A 16,236-nucleotide genomic window follows, 5' to 3' on the forward strand; every position below is an offset into this window, starting at 1 on the left:
TCAACTTCTGACTCCGGGATCCTGTTCTGTTTGAGTTCCTGTGCTGACTTCCTTCAATAACAAACAGTGCATGGAAATGTAAGCCGAACAAACCCTTTTCTCCCCTAGCTTGCAGGCAGCTGGAGCAGGAAGCTCAGAAATCACATCTTTAACCATAAGCAGGAAGCAGAGAAAGGAACTGAAAGTGGGTTGAGACTATGGGCACTGAAAACCTGCTCATGGTGATGTGCTTTCCTACAGCAGAGCCATACCATCTCCCCAAACAGAGCCATCAACCGGGAGACAAGTGTTCAGATCCCCAAGCTATCCTACCCGGGACATTTCTCACTCAGAACACCACAGGGCTTTAATATATGAATTTGGAGGCAGAGAGCATGATTCTGTTGTACATTAAGAGTTACTCTTTTGGGCTGGAGAGACGACTCAGCGGTTAAGAGCATTGACTGCTCTTCTAGAGGTCATGAGTTCAATTCCCAGCAACCACATGGTGGCTCACAACCATCTGTAATGGGATCCGATGCCCTCTTCTGGTGTGGCTGAAGACAATGATGTACTCGCATACATAAAGTAAATAAATATTTTAAAAAGTTACTCTTTTATTTTAAAAAAATATTTAAATATCTAAAAAGTAGTCTTCACTCAGAGCATGTCTTAGTCTGCTTTTTGTGGTTATGATAAACACCATGACCAAAAGCAACAATTTGGGGAGGAAAGGGTTTATTTCATCTTATAGCTTACGGTGTATCATTGAGGAAAACTAAGGCAGGAACCTGGAGGCAGAAATTGAAGCAGAGAAACGATTCTTACAAGATTCCTTTCCATGGCTTGGTTCAGCTTGCTTACTTATGCAATCCAGGATCACTTGCCCAGGGGTAACAGCTTGCTTACAGAGGGCTGAGTCTTCCCACATCAATTATTATTCAGATTTGCTTTTAGTGGTTGTAAAAATCACTAAGTTTGGTGGTCACGTAGTTGAGCAATATGATGTCGGTCTGGAGTTAGTTTTGACATAGATGCCACCTTGATGCGGGTTATGACAATGGTTACCTAAGTTACCTTTCAGAGAGTTGAAGGCTTTCCTGCTGACAGGACAGCAATACCCATTGAGACACGTGTCTATGGATAGCTACGATGATTAAAGGCTTGCATCTCTTTCTTCATAGTAAATCTGCTTGCTTTTGGGGCCAGCTGTCTGCTCAGCACAGCGTGCAGACATGTTGGTCATTTAAGGAAGTGTTTGTCCAGAACTGGGAGTCCTAAACTTTTCTCTTTCCTGTCTTGAAAGGGCAGGAAGTTTTGGTTCCTAAGGCCAGTGGGTTACTTCTATCCTACCCAAAACAATAGTCGCTAAAATGTTCTCAGCATTTGTGAAGGCAGTACATAGTTATGAAGGCACATAGCTTGTGGCTACATGCAAAGCAACTGTCAGGATAGCCCCACCGGAGATCACGGAGTGGCAACTAGAAGTTTCTCAACCTAAGCCCCAGTCCTGCCCCCTTGCTTAAGGATAAAAGGGCACAAACCATCATAAGCCAGGATGATCTTTAGTGGGCACCGCCTGGCATGGTCTCCTTTGGCTGGCATTCTGACTAACTCTTCCTTGCCCCTGTCTTCAGCTCATTAGACTCATTTCCTATTGGAACGGAGGAAAAGGTTCAGTAACATTTGATCATCTAAAATCACGGCGTCTGAGTTTGGCAGCAGGCCACACGCGTCATTTGTTTGTCATTGCTATCTGTGCTTCTCAAGATACAGGGACAAGAATATGACACCTAGGAAATACCACTAATTGGCTTTGATTCAGAAATAGATGGCGTGGGCCCTGGTCTGGTAGGTTTTGGAGAACTCTCAGGGACTGCTTCCCAGGACCCAAACAGCAACCCAACACCAGCCTGCATGTAGGGCATACAGAAGCTGTGCCTATCTTCTAAGGAGAATTGGACCTCCCTGTTGGAGCTTCCCCTCAATGCAGCATTTGGGGCAGGGTGTGGGAGCGGCACGGTGGAGCAAAGATGGCACCGACATCCAGTCCCACCTGTGTAAACAACTTATCGTGCATGCGCAGGCTTGTCCCCTTGCCAGGGCAGCTGTAGGATAATGAGGTGATCCGGCGCCCTCCTGCGACACAGCAGTACTGCGCATGCGCGGGTTTTGCACCTGGCATCAGTCTGGCCAAGGTGGTACCATGCTAATGAGGCGATTCGTGCTCCGCCAATCCTTGGAGGACAAGTAGCAGGGGGAATGGTGGGTGATACATGCTCCACCAATCCTTGAAGGACAATTAGCATAGCCTCAACCTGTTGTGTATATAAGGCGAGCGTTTTTGCCGCTCGACGTCCCCATATCAGCAATGAAGGTGGTCCTGCAATGAAGGTGGTCCTGCAATGAAGGTGGTCCTGCAATGAAGGCTGTTGAGAGGAATCCGACCGTGTTGCGTCTTCCTTGCTGGCCGAGGTGGGTGTGACAGCAGGGAAAACAACCAAGTTTTTTTTCTATGTTCTCTTATTCCTAAGAAAGGGTTTAAATATTTATCTGATCCTTGCTGGGTTGGCCTGCTTAAGCAGTGGTCTTGCTGTCTCAGGTGACATCTGTAATCGTCACAGCTACAACAAGAAGACCTGTAAGTGTGGCTTGAGAAACTGGAGTTAAACAGCAGAGGAACCTGTGGCATGCCTAACGTGAGCTTCCCCTGCTTAGAATGTTGATCAACCACAGTTAAATCATGTAATTAGTGTGTGAAGATGGTGTTTCCTTTTCTTCCCCTTAAAGTTCTACATGCACATAATTAAAAATTAAGAAATTGTGATGAGAAATACCAGTTCGTTGCTCAAGTGGAGCTTCAGTTTTTGGCTCTCTGTGAAATATGTTTCTCTGCCTCTGAGAAGTACTCATTCTCCAGAGTCTGGAGGGGAAGCTGGCTCACCCAGTGCCCACTCTGAGAGCAGTACCTTGCCTCTTGGATATTTGGGATTTTTGTAACCTGGGAATGCTCAGCCTAAGTCCACAAATCCTTTTCCAGCCTTCAAACTACACGTGTCTTTACATCTGATAACTGAATATCCTGTTCAGGGCTCCTGCCTTGCTTCGGTTCAAGAACTTGTTCTGTGCCCTTCCCATTTGATTTGCATCCTAGCTTTTAGAAGGGTTCTAGGCAGACGCCCTGCTAAGGTTGTCCGCTGAGCTCCACTTTCACCTGCAGATACAGGTGAGCTTGGAACTCTCCTCCTGTGTGCTGATGGCAGCTAGCGTGTCTCTCTCTGAGCTCCATGTTTACTTGCCATGGTCATGACACTTATGGAGCTCTCCAAAAGCGCCTTCATATCATGTGTTGTGCCAAGAAACATTCATGAACCCCCAAAAAGACCGCTAAGGAGCTGAATCCAATGCAATCGCATTAGGGTCTCTCTATTCAAACTCGAGCTTGGGCTCCCTGCTAACCCTGACACAGCACGAAGGTGGAGCCCTGATTTTAGGCAAGCATTTATAGAGACAAGAAGGGGATACCTATCCTGGTATACATCTTATTGGGGGACATTATGTCCGTTAACAAAATTGGCTGGTGCTGGGAGCCAAACCATAAACTTTACTTCTGCTTTTCTTCTGATTGGTGGTTTAGGAAATGAGGTGTCAGGGTCAGGTTTGTAACCTGGAGGTGCAGATTTGTTAAGAAGTAGCCTGGAAACTGGTGCTAGGCACAGGTCTTAACTTGGTCCCAACTGGTATAGTTATTGAGAGATGATTAGATCAGGAGAGATCTAACTTCATTAATGGGTTAATTCACCAATGACTTCATAGCAAAATGAGCTGTTTGGAGAGGGCAGGGTCTTAATGGAGGAGTAGGTCCCTAGGAGCACTGAGTTGGAAGGTCCTTTTTTTTTATTTATTTATTTATTTATTTATTTATTTATTTTAAGATTTATTGGGGTTGGGGATTTAGCTCAGTGGTAGAGCGTTTGCCTAGCAAGTGCAAGGCCCTAGGTTCGGTCCTCAGCTCCGGAAAAAAAAAAAAGATTTATTTATTTTACATATAAAAAAGACAGTGTCACTGTCTTCACACACACACACCAGAAGAAGGCATCAGATCCTATTACAAATGGTTGTGAGCCACCCTGTTGGAAGAGCAGTCAGTGTTAACCACTGAGCCATCTCTCCACAGCCCTGATTTTGAAGGTTCTGTCTTGTACTTAGCCTCTCCTCCTACACCCCATCATTTCCTGGCTGCCACGAAGTCAGCAGCTTTGCTCCACCACACGTTCTCTGCCACAATGTTTTGTCTCAAAAACTGTGGAGTCAAGTAACTGTAGATTGAAATGATGAAGCAAATTAAATCTTTATCCTTTGAATTCTTTTGATGAGATGTTTTATCATGGCAACAAAACCTAACATAATTACTAAGTTCATGCTGGCTTACTCTAATTTCATCAATTAAAATGGACGTCTCTCTTTCACTCTACAACCACCTTCACTTTTTCTACCCTTTGCCTACTACAGGACAGTTCCATAGAACTGAAGGGCATAGTGGGCTAGAAATAGCATCTGTGACAGTTTTTCAGTTGTTAACTTGCCACAACATAAACCAACCTGAGAAGGGAGCCTCAGCTGAGGGGTTGTCTAGATCAGGTTGGCCTGTGGGTGTGTCTGTGAGGGGATTGTTTTGACTGTTAATTGATGTAGAAAGAAGCACCCCTTGTGGGCAACACCATTCCTTAGGCAGGGTGTTCCGAATTATAAAGGACAGGATAAAGCTAAATGAAACAAGCGGGTAGCACGGGTTCTCTCTCCACTCTTACTCTGAGTGTGAAGTGAGTGGCTGCTTGGGTTTCCTTCCCTTCAGAGATGGACTGAAACCAGGGTTTGTAAACCACATAGACTCTTTCCTCCCCTAAGATGCTTTTGGTTGTGGTATTTTATCATGGAATCCAAATGAAATTAGGATACAATTGGACTCACAGATCTTTTCTTTCTTGGGATCTAGGAGGGGGGGGAAAGAGACATGAATGAGAATGCCAGGAAGAGAAAAGGGAGATGAAATAAAGAAAGGTTGGAAGATGAGCGTGAATCTGATCAAAGCACATCGCTAGTTCAGGCTCCAAGGGCCATTAGAACTAGCGCTAATTTATCTCAGATTTGTATCTCTCTTGGCAGCTCTCAGCTAGCCACGAACTCTCTGGTTCCTGCTACCTGGTAAAATCATGGTTCTAGAAGTCCAGCAGTGGCTAGCCTATCTCGGCTCCCCACCACGAGCTCTGCCCACACTCCCAGCAATCACCCCCTGGTAGTTAAAGTATAAATTCCCAACTACCCAGGTAAAATCAAGACTTACCAAACTGTAACCCAACAATCAGATTTATATGTTAAATTCTCAATCCACAATACATCCACACAACAGACTTACAACCAATTGATAAGGATATAAACCACCCACCTAGATAAGATAAATTTGCCTACAGAAATCCATCCCACCTACCTTGACAATTCAAGACCACCCAGATTTGGGTCATCCTTCCCCATCTCCATCTAGATTCTCTCCTCTTCTCATTCTCTCCCACCTTATAAAAACTTTGTCCTTGCCTTATTTTTATTACTGCCCAGTCATGGCCTTGACCTAACTGGTGCCAACCCTCACCTGCACAATGACATCAACCTATACTCACGAATCTAAGAAACATGTTTCTTTAGTTCTGAAAACCAAATTTTTGTAGTTGCTTGAATGGTCACTGTTAAACCAAAATGGAGGAGCTTTACAAAGTGATGCAGCCTTGGCTAACTTTCTAACTTGTTTCTATTAGACAGGTGGGGGGGGGAAGTGTGTGTGTGTGTCTGTGTGTGTGTGTGTGTGTGTGTGCGTGCGCGCGAGTATGTTGTTCCTTGTAACTCTTATCTCTGCTAACTGGGGGCAGGGAGCATTCTCATTAGGTGGTCTCGGGGAAGACTCTGGTGTCAAAAGCTTTGGAGGAGGAGTATGTGAAAGAGAAGTCTTTTTTCCATGGCTTCCTAGTCTATGAATACCTGTCTAATTCCCCTTAAACACTGAGACTATAAAATCATTTGGGAAAAGGCTAGCTACTCAATCTGGCTGTTTCTGGCTGACGTTAGGGAAACAGAGGGATTTGGGGTCTTCATTCTTGATGACTTTCAGCCTTCTCTATGGTTAGGGGGCTCCAGATAAATGAACCGAGCTATCAGAGGACCGTCTGAGTGAAGATCTATTGTAAACAAGAGTAAATTCATTATTCTTTATGGCAGAATAAAACTCCCTTACGGATATAACAAAACATATTTTTTCTGTTTTCATCCGCTGATGGGTGTCTAAGCTGATTCTTCACCACGGCTTTTGGTCTTATCTTTTTTTTTTTTTTTTCCGGAGCTGGGGACCGAACCCAGGGCCTTGCGCTTCCTAGGCAAGCGCTCTACCACTGAGCTAAATGCCCAATCCCTTTCACCACAGCTTTTAACTGTGCAGCTGTAAACACAGTTGCACAGGACTTCTGTGATCTGATGACTGGGTTTCTTCAGGTATGGTCCCAAGAGTGGTAGAACTGGATCGTAAAGTAGTTTTTCTTTTTCCATTTAAAAATTTTTGAGATTTTTATTTTATGTCTGTGCACTATGTTCATGCGGTACCCATAAAAGCCAGAAGAGGGCCTAGGATCCCTGAGACTGGAGTTACAGATGGCTGTGGGTTGTGAGCGAATATGTGGGTGCTGAGAATTGAATCTAGGTCATCTAGAAAAGCAGCCAAAGCTCTTAACCTTTGGGTATCTTTCCAGCCTCCCTCCTTTTTTTTTTTTTTTTTTTTTTTTTTTTTTTTTTTTTTGAGGAACCTTCATGTTGATTTTCACACTGAATGCACTAATACTCATTCTGACCAGCAATGGGAAGGTTCATATATATATATGAATGAGTGTTGTCTTCACACGCACTAGAAGGAGGCATTGGATCCCATTACAGATGGTCATGAGACACCATGTAGTTTCTGGGATTTGAACACAGGACCTCTGGGACAGCAATCAGTGCTCTTAACTGCTGAGCCATCTCTCCAGCCCTGCTTTCCCCCTTTTGGCCTTTCTTTTGGCCTTTCTTTTATTTTAAAATATTTAAATTTATTCTTTATTTCATACATGAATATAATGTATTTTGGTCGTGTTCTCCCAGCATCCCCTTCATTTACTTCTCACTCCCAACAGTTCCTCTTTCCACTTTCATGTCTTTTTTCTCTCATTTATTCTTCTCTCATATATTACATCCCAGCCACAGTTTCCCCTTCCTCTTCTCCTCCCAGTTCCTTCACCCCACCTCCCCTCTCTTCCAGATCAACTTTTCTTCCACTTCTCTTCAGAGAAGGGCAGGCTTCCTGGGGATATAAACCACACACTAATGATTTTCATGCCATTTTTTAAAGAAGAAGTAAATCAACTATTTGCATTTCACCAATGACCAATAACACTGAGCATCTTTTGTGCATTCATTAGCTATTTAAATATTTTATTTGAAACATCTACTTAAACCGTTTGTTCATTTTGAGCTAGTCTGCCTTCTTATTATTAATATATTCCTTATATATCAGTAGCATGTCAGGTATAACTTGAAAACATTTTCTGCCCTTCTGTAGCTTATCTTTCCTTTCCCATCGATACATTGTGTCTTAGTTAGGGTTTCCATTGTGGTAAAGAGACACCAAGAAACCAAGGAATCTCTTGTAAAGGACCACATTTAATTGGGACTGGCTTACAGAAGGTTCGGTCCAGCATCATCATGGCAGGAAGCATGGCAGGGTTCAGGCAGGCATAGCCCTGAAGGAGCTGAAAGTTCTACATCTTCATTCAAAGGAAACCAGCAGCAGGCTGTCTTCCAATCGGCAAGTAGAAGGGTCTCAAAGCCCACCCCCACACTGACACACTTCCTCCAACAAGGACACACCTACTCCAACAAGGCAACACCTTATAGTGCCACACCCTGAGCCAAGCATATTTAAGCCACCACACCTCATGATATAAAAATGTTCCTGTGTGGATGAGTTTTTCTTTGTCTTTTGTCAACTCTGCTTTTTCTTAGCAGCTACAGGCTAACACAAACCATAGATACTTGCTCTTGTAGATTTAAGGCTGTCTACTTTTAGCACATTTAAGTCTCTCAGCCCTTTCAAGCTCATTTGTCTGTATGGGGTAAAGAAGGAGTCTGATTGGGCAGCTGGTCATCCTAAAGCCACTTGTGGGAAGAACCTTATCACCTACTGGTGTTGTTGTGGCAAATTTTCTTTAGTTTTGCTTGAAGGCTACAACGGATTGAGTTATAAACAATGTCACAGGGCAAAATTTCATTTTATTATGACACTGAAAGTGACGCGAATTGCCTCATACTGCCACCAGATGGCAGTAGCGCCCCGCATTTCACCTATTTCTTAGTTCACCTCCCAAAAGTGGGAATAGGTTTTAACCAAATACCAAATAGCCTCCACAAATCATTCTTTGTCTTTCCCGTCCTCTTGGTGAACTTGACTTTGGCTACTCCAGTGCTGTGAATTTTGTTCCTCTATTGTTTTTTGGGCTAGCTTGAACCTGATGTTTCTGTTCCGTGGTAAAGAGGTGAAATTCATACAGAGAGGCCATGTTTTGGGTAGCTGGAGAGGATGTGGAATAGAATTTGATTCAGACTCAGTGATAAGAGGTTCATGGTATGAAAATATGGGGAGTTTGATCCAGCTGGTCTCAGCTAACAAGAGGCCTAGCAGGAATGTGTGCTTGCCCTGGGGCTACAGCAGCTTAGGTCAGACATTAATCTCTAACTCTTGGCTAGTTAACCAGGGCTCAGTGTCTAACATGTTGCGTTCTCCGCCTATCATGTGTACTAGTTGCTAGATAAGTATGATTTTTGACTCAGTAATATCGTGCGGACAAATTAGTAATTTATTGCCTAGTAAACAGTTAAGGGAAAATAAAGTTGATGAGTTCAGAAGCTCCTGATCTAAGGATGGGTTTTGAGTAAGGAAGTGAATCAAAAAAGAGGCCTGCTCCCTCCTTTTTGCATTGCCTGCTGGGTGAGGAAGGCCTTCCAGGCAGGCCTTACTGTGTTTCTCTCCACAGGATCATTGTCGTCCCAAATGCCAGTCTGACAGGAACTTAGGGATCCTAGGCTCCTCAGGCCTTTGCACCTCCCAACTTCTGCATCTGCACACCTTTGACCCCTGGGTTCAGAGCTACCATGCGCTCTCTCCTGCAGCTGGTCAGATGGCCCCAGGGCACCCAGAGGATGCACCGGAAACCCAGCATGAGACAGCAGCTTCCCCCAGCACAGAGCCAGGCCAGGCTGACTCTGACTCGAAGTCTGCATCCCCTTTCAGCACTCTGGGAGCTCTTACCACCTGTCCATCAGCGGCATCAAGAAGCCAGGAGTGATGACCTGGACAGTTCAGACTGTGGGAAGAGGTCTCCGCTTTGATGTGAGCCATGAGGTCAGGAAGGGAGCAGGAGGTGAGGGGGGCTTCTGTGGAAGACGCCAGCCTGTCTTCATCACCCCTTTCATCTCTTGATTCTCTGTGACCAGATTCCTCCTCCCCTGCCTCAGGATTACACTAGGCAGCATTGTGGGACTCCTGGTTCTAATACCAGTGAGTGGCCGTGCACGGCAGCCAGACCCACCTTCCTGTTTCATTTACAGTGGGCATACGTGGTACACAGTGAACATTTTATGCAGAAAACCACCCGGGTCTTAGAACCAGAGAAAACAGTCTCCCCTAGGAAGTGGAACATCCCAGTATATGGAGGGGATGCTCTCTTGGACATTGGGATCCTTTACCCAACAGGTACCTACTCGGCCTGATCTCACAGCAGCAGTTGCAAGGAACTCACCAACTAGAAAGGACTTCCATCCTCACTGGTAGAAAGAGGAGTAGGGCAAGAGGTGGAAGGACAGATATGGGGGGAGGTCACCACTGGGAATCAGCCCTTTCTGTCCTATATTTACAGATGTTTCCCTGATTTGTGTGTGTGTGTGTGTGTGTGTGTGTGTGTGTGTGTGTGTGTGTGTGTGTTCACGTATATGCCTCACGATTATGGGTGCTCATATAGGCCAGGTTTAAGATCTCTGGAGTTAGCTAACAGTCAGTTACAAGCTGCCTGACCAGGGTACTAGGAAACTAGCTTGAGTCTTCCAGAAGAGCAGAAAATGCTTTTAACTGCTAAGCCAGCTCTCCAGTACCTCCCTGCCCCTGCCTTGAGTTTAAACCAGATTTCCCCTGCCTCCTCCTTCTATGATTAGGGAGAAAAGCCAAGAAGGGAAGAAAGTTTATAGGGCCTGTGATCTCAGTGGAGCCTGGCCTTCTTTACTCACCAAGACCTGCAAATGAATAGAAATCGGATTTCAGTATTTGGCATCCCTTACTTGTTCCGAACATCCTAAATGTAATAGCTTACTTAAGGCTCTCAATAACAGCAGTGCAAGGAATATACTATTTCATTGAGAGGAAAACACAAAGCCCAAGAGAGGCCACATGATGTCTTACAGCCACGTCTATATGCAGTAGAACTGGGTTTGGACTCCCTTTGGAATCCTGTTCTCAACCTGTGTTGTTCTGGTGACCCAAGTGTTGTAGGAGCTAACACAGGTTTCTTATAAGTTCTTGCCCATCTTCCCAGGTCCCAGCTTAGCGTTGTCTAGGCAGAGCCCTGAGCACAGACGGAGGTGTGTGGCTACAGCAGGAAGGAGAACCATATCTGTCATGGTGACAAGCCGGTCATGTCGCTATGTCCATTCTGCTGCTAGCTGTGCCACAGTCTCTCTTGGCCTCAAGGTTCTTGTCCATCAAACAGGAAGATGAGAGGTTATGATCTATATCTCTAGATAATGCAGTCCCTGAGATCTCTTCTATTTCCAAGACCATGAGTCTGGTAGCTTGTCGCGCCCACCTCGACCGGCAAGGAAGACGCAACACCGTTGGATCCTTCTCAATCAGCCTTTATTGCAGGAACACCTAATTGATAGTACGGGGACCCCAGGGAACAAAGGCACTCGCCTTAAATACAAGACAGGCTGTGGCTGTAAATTTGTCCACTGGGGATTGGTGGAGCATGAAATACCTATTTAGCATGAATATCACCCTGGCCTTGTAGGTGCTGGGGGTCTGCCAACACATGCGCTGTAGGTGTTTACCACAAACGACCACCGGATGTCGGCGCCATCTTTAGCCGCTCCCTACAGTAGCTGAAATTACTTGGGAGAAGGAATGGTCCTTTCACCTATCTGCCTGGAGTTCTGTTCACCTCAGAGAACTGAACTGAATTTGAGATTTGGACCTGGCTTAGAATCTTGACTGCTTGTATGTTTGGTTTCCAAAGTGGGTCTCACATACAAGGTCCTGGCCGTTCTATGTTTTCCTAGACGCCCCTCCATTCTCAGCACTGGGGGTTCACACTGTGGATGACACTTGGGGTCGTTACAACAAAATGCCATATAACAGGTGGTGTGTGCAATCTCTGTGAGATCTCTCTAAATCTTCAGCATAGTTAAAAAAAGGAGGCATTTTGGAGATGGGAAAATAGAATTGGGCAGATTGCCATCTGGTTGGCATCTAGGCAGCGAGGAGGACACCATGAGCTTGTGTACCAAGATACTGTACTGTCAAGCCATCTTGAAAGCTGTTCCACAATTTCCATCAACTTTTCTATCTATCAGGGCTAGGTTCTTTAGGGTGGGAGTCCCTCTTCTGTTTTTCTAGAGTCCTGGAGAGAATGCAGAGCAGCCCTAATGGTTTGGGGGAGGAAGCACAAAGGAAAAGAAAGGGGCTCTGTACCCCATCCCTAGTTAGTGCAGAGCCTACCTGCAAGCTAGCATGTCCTATCTTTTATTTGGGACCAAATGTGACAAGCACCCAAGCTTGCTTGAGATGTAGCCCTGAGAATAAGGGTTCCCCACCCAAGATGGAGCTGAGGTTGCAGAGGGCCTGGGTGGTCCCCAACTGAGGCCCCCACTCTGGAACCACGCGCTGTAATGAGATACACGGTTTCTCCAACTGTTCGGAAGTTCTCTGAGATGTGTATTTGAGACTAAGGAGATAGTTTGAAGCTACTCCACAGAGCAGACACTATGGCTTGGACTTCATATTCAGAGCCCAGAACACTGGGGCTGAGGGAACCCCTACCCTGAGACTGGACATCAGTTTCTCCCCTTTTCTCTGAATGGTGGGATGGGGGAGGGTCGAGGCTGCTATGCCAAACATGTGATGTTTTTCTTCCCATCCTCCTAAGCACGTAGTATCACTCATCCCTGGACAATTTAGCTGTTATCAGTACCTATTTGGAAGAGGGAAAGAAAGGGTCACAGTAAGGAGAGCAGAGAGACACCAGGGCCTTTGTTCTCCTTGCCCAGTTCCTAGATGGGGGAGGGACAAGGGTCCCAAATGGCCTCACAATATCTGGCAGGCAGCCCTATGTCTGAGCCATGGAATTAAGCTGTCCTCCCTTCTCCAATATGAATAAAGCAGGGGTGAGCTCTGACAAGAGCTGTCAGTGCTGCTATCTTGTCCCGGTAATCACTGAAAATGCCATACATAGAGCTCAACATGCCTGGGAAGGGCCACTGGGAGGAGGGGTGGAGGGGAACACAGCCATCTTTGTGTACCTCTTCAGCAAGGGACTCCATCCCTGCCCTGCCTGCCCTGTGTGATGCTGTGAGACTCTAGGCCCTGGACCACACTTGACTGCACATTGAGTGTTTCCCCAGTACTCACCGGAGCCAGACTCTGAGCTTCCATGGAGATTTTGGGGTTTCCCTTTTTCCACTGAAGGAAGATGACAAATAGAGATGACAAAAGCAAGCTTCAAGGTTAAGCAAGCGACAACAAATGTCTTGTAGCCAGTGAGATGGCTCACTGGGTAAGAGCGATAAATGTCTGGGCATCAGACAGGACACTTCACTTGTTGCTACCATTTCCCAACCAGAGAGCATGGGTCCTGCTTCTATGTCCTTCTATGCAATTATACTGAAGAGTCTCGATCAAGCACAACCCCCGGAGATTCCTTTCCCTTCTGTCTGCCCAGAAAGTTCTGGGCACTGGGAGCTCCAAGTTCCATGCCTTAATCAGGTTCTTTTCTAAACCATCTGGCCAGGTAGCCACGGGTAGGATGGGGTAGGCCAGGTAGGACGGGGCCAAGGCGAGGGTCAGGCAGCTGCAGGCAGCCCTCTCCCCAGAGTATGGCATGGACAGCTGCATGATGCACCCTGATTCACTCTGCAGAAACCCCACACCCGCAGAAGCTCCTGCTCAAGTCCCCTTCGACAGCCTCAGTATTTTCAGGAATCAGCTCTCCAGTTTTATCTCTGCCTGTCCTGAAATCTGAGGGGGCTCCAGGCCAGACTCTTGGGTACTAGAAAAGGGTTGGGGACATGTCTCCAGCTTTGCAGTCCCTTGAACAAGCTGAAGCCTTAACAAACCTGGCACTTACTCCCCCGGTGTCTGAAGCCCAGGCTCCTGGGAGTGTCTGAAGAATTCAGGGGGTCACCTTGACCCCTCTGCAGTAATTATCTGGATAAAGAGAGATAAAAGGAGTGGGCAGCACAATTCCTGTATCTGGGGACTTGCAGGCCATTTAAAAGACAGAGATTAAGTAGAGAACTAACCAGTGAGGTGTGGTTTACTGACTTACCAACTAACTCCTCATCAAAGTCACCCGAGGTCCAACTCCCTGTGGGCTGCCTTGGGTATGCTGGGAGCACTAGCAAGTGAGTCTGCTTCAGGTACATCCCAGGAGGCACACACAGGACACAGAGACACCAAAGAATGAGCAGTTCAGTGTGGGAGGGGAGAATTCGAAGTTTCCTAGGAAGAAGGGGGTACCCCAGAAGACGGAGCAGCACAGTGGGTCTGCATGTTATTTGATGTTACTGCAGTGTGGAGTCGGGGCAGACATGGACTACTGGAGAGGAAACCCAGTGACCTTTTGGCTATAAGGCCTCCCATTCTCACAACTGGGTCCCCTGTAGACCTGGAAGGAGTTTGGCCGGCTGCTTTTAGGGCCCTTCTTATAATTTTTAGGGAGGCTCATTGTCCTGCTAACAACTCTCTGTCCTACGAGACTGGCTCTTTGTGATCTGTGATCCAGGCAGCCTATGCCAAGGGTATTTGTCCACATTCAGAACCTCAGAAAAAGCGGGGAAGGCTTGAAGCTGTTCCAAAGGAGGCACGTTCCTCCATTCGGATTCCACTGATGTCAAGTCTGACCCGGCAGGATGAGCTCTGAAGCCTGATAGTGACACTCCTCTTTATGTTCACTGGCCTTTTGTAATCTTTTCTCATTTCCCCCTTTCCTCTACCTGCTTCTCCCTCCCTTCCCTCTGTTCCTCCCTTCTCCCTTTCTCCATCTTCTGTTCTTTCCCCTCTCCAAGCCCTCTGCCTCCATTTCTGTCTGAAAATGTAGCAGAGTCCCTCCTTCCCCTTCTGCTATTCTAGCCCCTTCCTTCCTCTTCACAGCTTTCTCCTCTTCATCTTTTCCTTCTGTCTTAGGTGAGCACATCCAGATGTGGCTTCACTCTTAATGTTGGCTCCCTCTCCTACTCTGGGTGGCAGCTCTCACCCCATCCCCTTTCTAGCTTCTGCTTTGCCAAGGAGAACCCATCTCAGGAGAGGCCCCACTATAGCCTATGGCAAAAGGCTAATGAGGAGTTATGTGTATAGAACCTGTATGGGTGATGGGGTGTGACTGAACTTTGGTCGGGTACTCTAGGAGAATTGTTTGCTCCACTGGCCACAACTCAAAGAATACCCTTTGTGGAAACCATGGCATCGTCTTCTCCAGAATGCTGCAGTACGTGCTATGGGCTTGGGTGTGCTTTAGCTCCCGATCTAGCCCACACTCCCCAAACAAACAAACAAACAAACAAACAAACAAACTTTAGGGACAGACTGAACCTGGCCTTCCACTCAGCAATTCCTCAGTTGAGGCCCCTGGCATGCAAGTGCTCACTGGCCCTCTCAAGTATGGCATCAGCCCTATACTGAGCCCCAGGAGGCAGAGTTGAGATGGTGTGTGAGGCTTGAGGGGTAAAGGAATTTTTTTTACCCAAGGATCAGAAGAGTGATTCTACAAGTAGGGCTGATATGAAGTTCTTGGTTGGCTCAGGAATTGGTCTGGAGACTAAATGGAGTGGTAGGGGTTGGGGAAGGACACATTTGTCTTTACCCTACCTCATGTGCCTCTGCAGCTTCCTCTGCTCCCTAATTGCAACCTGGAGTTCTTCCTTAGGTCCTGGAGAGGCTATGTACATCCAGCTGACTTCTCTTAGATTTTCTCTGGTTCAGATCCAATCATTCACCTGTCACTCACCAAAGATACCAGGTGTGCCTTTCCTGGGACCACATTGGGCATACCAGTCAATGTTCTGCCCGAGGCCTTACTAATGGCTTCTTGGCAACAACTCTGACCTGGCGAACATCCCTTCTTCTGGTCTCAAATTCTGAGTCTTTGGTCAGGGGCCTTCATGCAGTCCCAGAACTGAAGCCCATTCTGTGTGATGCTCTGTCCCCATCAAATGCTGGGCATTCAGGGGAACAGCATTCACCCACTGGTTATCCTGTGCCATGCTAAGCTGGGTTCTTTCTTGTGAGCTATTTCTTTTAATCATCATGGTGTTGCCTTCATAGACCAAAAGGGTCCCACAGATGAAAAGTCGGCCCAGGCACATAGCGGATCACCAGGGTCTAGCCCCTCCAGGTATGTGTGCCTTTCTTGCTCCAAAGGACTCTACTTGAAGGAATCTTTGCTGATTCTCAAGTTTAGGCTGTGCCATGGACACCACTGTGAAACTCACACGCATTCATAAATACTTGAGTTTAACAAACATCCGTTGAGTGCATTCCTTATGCCAGATGTTGGGAACGTTTGGAGGTGGGGGCAAGCTTGCCAAAGAAAATGTGGGTTGATGTCTCCATGAGTTCTTCTGTCTGCCTCTGGGTCCAAGAATATCTAATCCAGGTCTGTATCTCCGCCCAAGCCAAGCTGAGGAAGGAGGGGAGGGGCTTGGATGTAGGATGTGAGGGGTGGGCTCTGGGGTGAGGGTGGGTGGGGTGAAGGGAGACCGGGTTTAATGAGGTGACTGCCACTTGTAAATGAAACAGAAGGCGGTGCAGCTTGTGTGAACTTCGACCCCTCCTGTCAGTCTAGCCTTTCATTAAGAGCGGTGGCTCCCTCAGAAGAGACCTACCACAGTCTGGGCCAGAATGCCAGGGCTGGAGTAGAGAGAAAG

The 16,236-nt window shown here is 46.7% G+C and overlaps 1 long non-coding RNA gene across 2 annotated transcripts in view; it reads left to right on the forward strand.

The window, feature by feature from the left end:
* Nucleotides 1-2,335: 2,335 nt before the first annotated feature.
* The window catches only part of LOC148004024 (uncharacterized), a 30,971-nt gene continuing 17,070 nt past the window's right edge, over nucleotides 2,336-16,236 (forward strand). For both annotated transcript variants that reach the window (XR_015627597.1, XR_015627596.1), the window contains exon 1: nucleotides 2,336-2,454. This is a non-coding gene — a long non-coding RNA (uncharacterized LOC148004024). The remainder of the gene's footprint in view (nucleotides 2,455-16,236) is intronic.

The sequence above is a fragment of the Rattus norvegicus genome, chromosome 8 (assembly GCF_021556685.1).
Source record: "Rattus norvegicus strain SHRSP/BbbUtx chromosome 8, alternate assembly SHRSP_T2T, whole genome shotgun sequence".
NCBI lineage: Eukaryota > Metazoa > Chordata > Mammalia > Rodentia > Muridae > Rattus > Rattus norvegicus.